Source organism: Pinus tabuliformis, chromosome J (genome assembly GCF_031772625.1).
Source record: "Pinus tabuliformis cultivar Carrire ecotype Pingquan chromosome J, CPIR1, whole genome shotgun sequence".
Lineage (NCBI taxonomy): Eukaryota > Viridiplantae > Streptophyta > Pinopsida > Pinales > Pinaceae > Pinus > Pinus tabuliformis.
In genome coordinates, this window is record NC_142295.1 from 1,127,704,318 (window position 1) to 1,127,713,342 (window position 9,025).

At 40.5% G+C, this 9,025-nt stretch overlaps 1 pseudogene; it reads left to right on the forward strand.

The window, feature by feature from the left end:
* Positions 1-6,379: 6,379 nt before the first annotated feature.
* Positions 6,380-7,898, forward strand: LOC149231042 (asparagine--tRNA ligase, chloroplastic/mitochondrial pseudogene; annotated as a pseudogene).
* Positions 7,899-9,025: the final 1,127 nt, after the last annotated feature.

Here is a 9,025-nt window from a genome sequence, read left to right on the forward strand (position 1 = left end):
GATTCCAATCATGGAAACGTGCAATATGTTTTCTCCTTTGTAAATCTCATTTCATATATGTTTTTCTTTCTCTAAAATAGTGGGGCGAAGCTGTCGGATTCTCTCTTATTCATGATTGTATATTTGTTACTAAGTAGCAACAGTACCTGTGTTAGCTATAGATTTACTTAAGTACCTGTAATGTGCACAGATTTACTTTAGCTTTTGGTGAAAAATGTGCCCATGAGTATATGGCCTAAAACCCTAAGTAACGCTCTGGTCTTTCCACTCTTTCATCTCCTCCCTCTTCCATATTTCTGCTGGAACATTGTGGCTTAGGATTCTGCATTGCAATAAGCCCTAAGCACCGATTTCCCTCCTCTCTTTCCTCCTCTTCAATTTACTGTAACATTAATATTAAGCTGCCTGTTGTTGTGTGTCGACCACCAGAACAAGACATTCCTCCTTGAGATCAACCCGATTTACCCCCTTAACATTTGGATCCATGTATTAGCTTGAGTCTACCTTCATGAAGGCCGATTGAACCAAGCCTCCTTTTATTATCCTTTTTTTTTTAACTTCGTGACAATTGGAGTGCAACCGAATGCCCCCAATAAATAATCTTCCATGCACTCCTCTCTTTAATATGTACTAGGCATTGGTCTACAATCAACCTAGAGGTTGTCTTTAGGAAGCTTTCTATGTCTCCTGAAGCACTTGTGCTACGGGTGCGATAAAAAGCTACAACATCTTTCTGGAGTTGTTTCCAGGGAATAGATTAGAATAATTTTCCCTAGGTACAACAAATTTTTACATTCCCTCTATTAGGTGAGCAAGGGAAGTGTGGGTTGAAGATCTCTCACCTTGGCGACTCCATTGTTTCAATTTTATGGTAAACATCCTAGCGACTCCACTGTCCATATCTCTATTTGATCATCCTGGCTTTCAAGCAACCTCATACTCACTCTGATGCTAAAGCAGTTGAAAACTTTCCCTACCTTTGAACCTGAAATCACTCACCTAGGAAGGTTTTCAAAATGGCCATTCCTGAATTCCTAGCCAACAAATTTGCCCCACTGGATTTTTCTTCTATTGTTGGTTATCCCAATCATGTCCCTTCAGTTCATGAATGGAATACCTATTTGCCTAGATTCAGTGGAGACATAAATAGAAGGCCTGACCAACACCTCAAAGATTTTCATGAATGCATGGAACAACAGGGTATTTTTCTTGAAGATGTACAAATGAAATTGTTCATGTATTCTTTAGACGAGGATGCTAGAGTTTGGTATAGGACAATACCTCATGGTAGCATATCTTCCTTAAAGAGCTTTCACATAGCATTCAATCATTATTGCAAAAGATTATATCCATCGAATGCTCTGTTTGAATATTGTTGCACACATTTTAATGTTGAAAATATTCCTGAGGTTAATGATCCTACTGAAGATGTTTGTGGAGCTCTGCTCCAAGAAAACATCTACTCGCATCAAGAATCATCACCCAATGATCAAGAAAGAGAAGAAGGAAACATCATCAAGCTGCAAATAAACCCTAAGAGATCTTATTCAGTCGAATTTGATGTTTCTCCTTCTTATGATGTATATGAATCTGACGAAGATTCAAGTGATGCAAAGACACAATGCTCCCAGTCATGGGAAGTGACACAAGAAGAGGAGGCCCACCAGGAGGTCAACAAAGAGGCTCCAATTTACAATGAACATCCTTCACCTGGAGAACAATATCAAGAACCCCCTTCGATTTATGATTCATATTATTTAGAGGAGGACGAGATGACTATGGAATTTCAAATGGAGTGGTTTACCAACAAGTGGGGAGAAGGCTTCCAACAACCAATTTTGCTCGAAAAATCTAAAGTTGAGGAGTTGAACCATATTTGCGACTGCCCTGACCAAGAAGATATTGGTCAGCAGAATTTCCATGAAAATAAGGAAACTGCAAATTCTTCTGGTTTGTTCTTTGACCCTATATCTAATTACAACAGTACATTCTTTGGTCAGCATTAGAGGTTGTTTCCGGAGTATGCATCAAGCTTTTTATTTGCAGATTTTTCATGGTGCATGCTTATTTTAACTTTTAAATTTCAGCAACATGGAGGCATTATGTCCAACACCCAAATGTTGGCATGGCTCCATTGGAGGGTTGAACTCACTTAGGTGAATTGAGCCCTATACGTAGATAGGGGCTATATAGAAATAAGCTCACTAGCTGAGCATTTACTTTCAAGTTGGTAGAATTTATTTTTCTACATTTCAGTTTGGTGAGGAAAGGACTCCCTGCAAACAAAGTTTCATGGAGATTTTATGGTTGTTTAAGTTCATTATATTTTTAACTCCATGCCCAATGGTGAACACTACTGGTATGTAGGTTCTCAACACCTTGCCAGCAAGGCACCATCCCTAGTTGTGGCCAAGTTGTCACTCACTACAAAATTTGTTTTCAACTGTCAAAAGGGTGCAAAAGAGCAGAAAATTTTCAGCCATCTCCAAAACCACAAAAGCTCACAAAGCTAAATCAGAACCTCTCCATTGGATATTTCTCGTAATAAGGTTTCCAATGGTATATGGAACTCCAAAAATGGACTTCTAGATCAGAACTTAGAGCAGATTGAAGTTGCCCTTTAAAAGCTAGAGAGGAAAAAAAAAAAGAGAAAATGACCAAGGGTAAGGTCCCAGCATATCGGAGGTCCCAGCTCATCGCAAATCACAATCAAAGTTTTCTAGAATAGAAAGTAGGGGAGGGCAGAGAAAACCAACGATCAAAAATCACTGATTATCAGATATTGAAGGCCCGGGAGCATATCGTAGATCACAAATCAGAGGATTAGGAAACATGGCATATCGGAGGTTCCAGTGACATTGCATATCAGTGCTTCTGGACATGACCGCGTTTGAAAAGTTGTGAAATGGAAAAGTTCTAATATAGTGTTAAAGCGTTAGGAGGGCCAAAAACATTTAACAAAGGAAATCAATGCAAAACTAGGGCTAGGCAGGTCTTTTTCTCTCTCCTCTCGGGGGGCCACATGGCAGAATACTATTGGTCCCGATAAAACCGCATGGTGTATGATGTCATCATGATGCAGTTGTACGGAGAACACGTGGCATGTAGATCTCACATTTTCTGGGGTTCTAAGGGGGCATATCTAGGCGACATGTGTCACCACTCACGGGGGGCCATGTGGCAGTGATGACGTCACATCGAAGATTGCAAATCAGCACTTGCATGTTGAGGCATGTTATTACATCAAGCTTAAAACCCTGACTGCAATATGCTGAGAAAGGGGCTCCAATAGGGGCTGGCATGTGGTCACATAAAGAGCTAAAAGAACTAGGGGCTAAGCACGGAGGGTGATCGACAATCGTCGATCGATAGTTGTGGTATGTTGTGCATCAAAAGGAAATCATTGATTGCGAACCTCCAATTGGGGGGCTCCTATAAGGGGGCTGCCTTGCGATCACGTGAAGGGCCGAGGAACCAAGGGTCGAGTGCTAAATGGCTATCGTAATCGAAGGCTGCAAACATGTTGCAGCTCTAATGTAAAAGTCCTGACTGCAAACCCCGATTGTGATCCACTGAGAAAGGAGCTTTGATATAAATGTTTAGCCCTAGGTCATGGCCCCCCGTCATATGAGAAGAAATGTTGAAAGGGGTTAAACCAAAGGGTTGTTTGTAACGTCCTCTAGAATAAAAGTCTCGATGCAGTTAGGTTCTGATAGTGTGGTAGAGAGCTTTAAGGGTGGATGGGTCGGCAACTGAGACATTGAATAGAGGCATGGATCAGTTGCAAATTGATATGGGATAATCTTGTGGAAGCCTCTACAACAAGAAACCCAGGACAACAATCACCTCTGAAATGAATTCGATTGCTTCGCTACACATCTTCAGAGAGTAAATGGAGGTATGGGACTCAGGAAGACTTAATGGCTTGGCATGGGGCTCCACTTAGATACACAATGAAGGACTGTCGAGTCGATCTCCACTTCTGCTTTGTAAGAAGCAAACACAATCGATCGCTACCAACTACAAAGAGTGGATAAGTGAGGCAGTTAAGGCGAAAGCGATGGGAACCATCCAAAGAACAAGAAAGGCACATCATGGTAGAGACACGGTCGGACTAGGGGCCATAACAGGAACAGCTGGGAGATATTTTCCTCACCATTAGTTAATTTTCCTTATATTTTCCTGTATTTCTTGCATTTTAAAGAAAGGAATCAAATCCCAATTATAATCATTTTGGGCAGCAGAGCTATCGCACGCCGAGACAACTAGTTAATCGGACAGTTGGCCCTTGGCATAGATATTTTGTAAATTTTGATTCAAATCCCCCTCCTCTATATAAATAGGGGGAAGAAACACTTAATTCAAGTTCCAGAATCCTGCACTCGAGTGGTCCAAATTATTTGATTCCATTTTGGTTCTAATTGCTTTTTCATGAGGGACTTGAGCTGTGGATTGTTTAATGTAAATGGATTGGTGAATGAGACTCCTTTTGAATATTAATGAAACTCTTTGGTGATTCCAATCATGGCAATGTGCAGTATGTTTTCCCCTTTGTAAATCTCATTTCATATATGTTTTTCTTTCTCTAAAATAGTGGGGTGAAGTTGTCGGTTTCTCTCTGATTCATGATCGTATATTTGTTACTAAGTAGCAACAGTACCTGTGTTAGCTACAAATTTACTTAAGTACACCCATGAGTATATGGCTGAAACCCTGACTAACACTCTGCTATTTCCTCTCTTTCATCTCCTCCCTCTTCCATATTTCTTTTGGAACATTGTGGCTTAGGATTTTGCATTGAAATCATCCCTACGCACCGATTTCCCTCCTCTCTTTCCTCCTCTTCACTTTACTGCAATGTTAATATTAAGCTGCATGTTTTTGTGTGTCGGCCACCAGAACAAGACATTCCTCCTTGAGATCAGCCCGATTTACTCCCTGAGAATGTCTACCTTCATGAAGGCCAATTGAACCAAGCCCCCTTTTATTATCCTTTTTTTTTAACTTTGTGACAATTGGAGTGAAATCGAAAGCCCCCCATTGATAATCTTCCATGCACTCCTCTCTTTAAGATGTCCTAGGCACTAGTCTACAATCAACCCAGAGGCTGTCTCTAGGAATATTTCTATGTCTCCTGTTAGACTCTGTCTTATATCAGAGATTGTTTCTTCTTCAAAACAGGGTTTTGAAGAAGAAATCATTAAGTTGCTTTTCAGATTATGTGATTTATCTTCGGCTCTTCTTAAGACAGCAGCGACTTCAAAACTCCTATCAGCAACCAAAGTCTGGCAATTTATTTCTGTATATTATGCTGCCCTTCTTGTTGTTATCCTCTCTTGAAGGCCTCCATTAAATCCAGTTCAACTTCTCACAGTACTGCAAAGGCCTTTGTTTTGAAGCGCCTTGCTTACACTTTACTCTGAGAAATAATGAAAGTATTGTTTCTGGTGGTTCTTCATCCTATCAAGATGAGAAGTTGGAGGGAATATTTAGGCGTGTCAAAAATGATGTGAGTGCAAAGGTGATTCCTTCAAAAACTGAGTTGGGGCTTCAAGTACAAGCACTTGGAAGGTTGCTATCAGCTACTGCAAAATCTTCTTTTGCTTCTTGTTTTATTGTGTCTCAAAGATTCTTGCCACGACTTCTAGATGCTATGGGAGCTCCTTTGGATCAAGGGCCTGGTCCATTACTTGCTTCAAATAACATAAGTGCGGCTAACTGCTTCGTGACAGTTAGTGCTCTTTATATTTGTGATCAGATTGTTCAAGCAAACAGAATATTGTCTGAGGGATTAGTTTTACAACCAGTAGTTAGATTGGATCTGAGCTCTGGAAGTTCTTCATTATCTCTGCTTCAGTGTTTAGCAAATCCATTAACCATTGCTTTTGCATCTGCCATTCCAACGCACAATGGAATTGATTGCCAGAAATCACAATTGACAACACAAAATGAGATCATTCATTTGGGAGTGGCTGGGTTGCAGGCTTTGGCTTCGTTTCCAGGATCCTTTTCACCCCTTACTGAAGAGAAATTCAAGGAAATCTTATTGTTTCTCTTGTCTGTTCTATCAGAAAGGCATGAGCACAAGTTCTTATGGGAACAAGCTCTTGGGGCATTGGTTCAGATTGGCATCTCATTGGAGAAATTTAATGATTCAGCAAGGGCTTTGGTTTTTGTGGATGTAGTGATTGTAGAGCTGCTTTCTCAGTTGTCAATTCATGAGCTTTCCCTGCCTATATTGCTGAAATTGAAAGCCATCACATCTATATGATGTTCAAGCTCTACAGCAGTCACCCAAGTTCTCCTTGGCTTTCAGCGAGTGATATGTGGATTTTTCTTTCCAGCATCTGTAAAAAGTGGAGGGGAAAGTGAGAAATCCATGGAACTTGTGACTCGTGTTTTAGAATGTCTTTCTAGTGAGGTGCTTGTCAGGTGCAAGAATATGGGTGTTAATGAGGAGGATATAATGTCATTATCTCTTGATATTTGGAGTTCTGTGCAAGAAATTTCAAGATGTAATGTTTGCCCTCCTGGGCAGGTTCTTGAGCCAACTATGGCAGTTATGCGACTATCAGTTCAATACTGTACAGAGGAACTGCAGAAGACTGTTTTAATTAAAGCTCTTGACGCACTTCCAGTAAGGAATCAAAACTGGTCTAATGGCACATCAATTGCTTCTGTTTCACATCAGATAACTTCAGCTCACTAAAATGCAGAACAACACCGATTGAATACATTAGAAGGGGCAAACCAGATGCAGGTTTTGCTTTATTCGAGTCAGAGTCGTTGAAGTGGCCAGGTTTTGTAAAGTTTGATGATGTAAATGATGGGTCCTGTCTTTCAAATTTGCAGTGTGTGATGGGTTCTGATATTGAGGGATATGATAAGCTTGAGTCTGGCTTGATCACAACAGGGGCATCTATCTTTATTGATGGTGTTTTAGTAGCCAGTACAGGCTCGAAGCAGAAGGTGGAATTGAGGACAACAAAACTTGTTTTGATTGGGAGCTGTGATGCTGCCACATTTCCTGTTCAAAAGAAAAAGCAAGTAGAGAGTATCTGAGAAATGTAGCACATATGCGGCCTCGAACAAATACATTTGGTGCGGTTGCCCGAGTAAGAAATGCCCTCGCATATGCCACACACAAATTTTTCCAGGAGATGGGTTTTGTCTGGGTTGCTAGTCCAATAATCACTGCTTCAGATTGTGAAGGTGCCGGAGAGCAATTTTGTGTCACATCTTTGCTTCCTAGCTCTAAGGAGGATGTGGGCTCTCCAATTAGCATGATCCCTAGCACAAAGGATGGTTATGTTGATTGGGCACAGGATTTTTTTTGGAAAATCAGCATTCTTGACAGTTTCTGGACAGCTCAATGGAGAGACCTATGCATGTGCTCTTTCAGATATATACACGTTTGGTCCCACATTTCGAGCAGAGCAGTCGAACACTTCACGTCATTTAGCTGAGTTCTGGATGATTGAACCAGAGCTTGCTTTTGCCAATCTGAATGATGACATGGCTTGTGCAACTGTCTATCTCCAGTGAGGTTTATTCCGGATAATTGCAAAGAAGATATGGAATTCTTTAATACCTGGATTGAGAAGGGGATAATTACACGTTTAAGTAATGTTGCAGAAAAGAAATTTGTGCAATTGACATATACAGATGCAGTTGAACTGCTTTTGAAAGCAAAGAAAAATTTTGAATTCCCGGTGACATGGGGATGTGACTTGCAGAGTGAGCATGAGCGTTATATAACAGAGGAAGCCTTTTCTGGTTCACCTGTTATTATAAAAGATTATCCCAAAGATATAAAAGCTTTCTATATGTGAGAAAATGCGGATGGGAAGACTGTAGCAGCTATGGATGTTTTAGTTCCAAGGTTCCTCCTGCTGTAATCTCGGTAGAACAGCAGCGTTGGAGTATTGATGAAGCAACACGCCTTGATGTACTTCGTTTGGCTATAGAATTGGATGCCGACTATGTTGATGTGGAGCTCCAGGTGGCATACGATCTTGTTTTTGATGCTGTTTACACACCAAAGTTACTAGACTCTTACGAGAAGCAGAAGAGTGCCAAGGGTAAACGTGTAGTCTCAGTGCTATTCAAACGGCGCCAGAACAGCATAATGGGATTCGATTCCTATTTCCCAGATTTTAATCAATGCTTCAACAAGATCTGCGCTCTATATGGCTGCCTTTGTCATTCAAGCAAACTGTACCATGAGTATGCCGCGTGGCATGTTTGTGATTCTGTACTTGTAGCACATTTTGCCACCGTCAAATTTCATGTGGTATTTTTAAGCACTAAGTCCGATCCTCATTCATGTCACCAAGACAACAACCGCAACAGATTTCCTATTTCAAGACCGCAGAAACCAAAAAGAGAGGCGCTCCAGCATTTATGTTTTTATTAGTTAATCAGAAGATTTTTAGGGAGATGGTACTGTTTTATGATAGAAGGCTTTTCTATTTTCGATTTTTTTTGTAATTTCAGTTTCAAACAGCGCCCTGATTGTGGGGTCGAGCTGTTGCTTTTTGGTTTTTTTTAGTTTAGTTTTATGTAATGTATAAAAAATATAGATATAATTTTTAGTTAGTCAGAGAGTGAGAGAGGGAGAGTTTTTTCTGAGCGCTGGGAGCTGTTGGAGAAGCAGAGAGCTTTGTATTGTACAGTTTTCTGCAGAGAATTTAATGGAATTTCACAGCTCTGTTTGCTGAGATTCATGTGGTATGTTGATTTAGCATAAGTTTTTCCCTTTGTCTCATATGTAATCAGTTATATTCCATTTCATTTCATGACCCTTTCAAGCTGAACAAATGAAGTGATTAGGTAGGAATTCATAGTATTATATGCTCCTCCTATAAGTTTGTTCGCTTTCGATGTTTTCTACTGTTTAAGGAGGATTCAGAGTTATTGTCTGCCCTCCTTAACTCCTCACCAGTCTTGCCATCCCGTTTGAAACCAGATTTGGTGTTAAATTGCATGCCTACCTTGCCTCAGTTGATAACCTGTGTAGTCATTA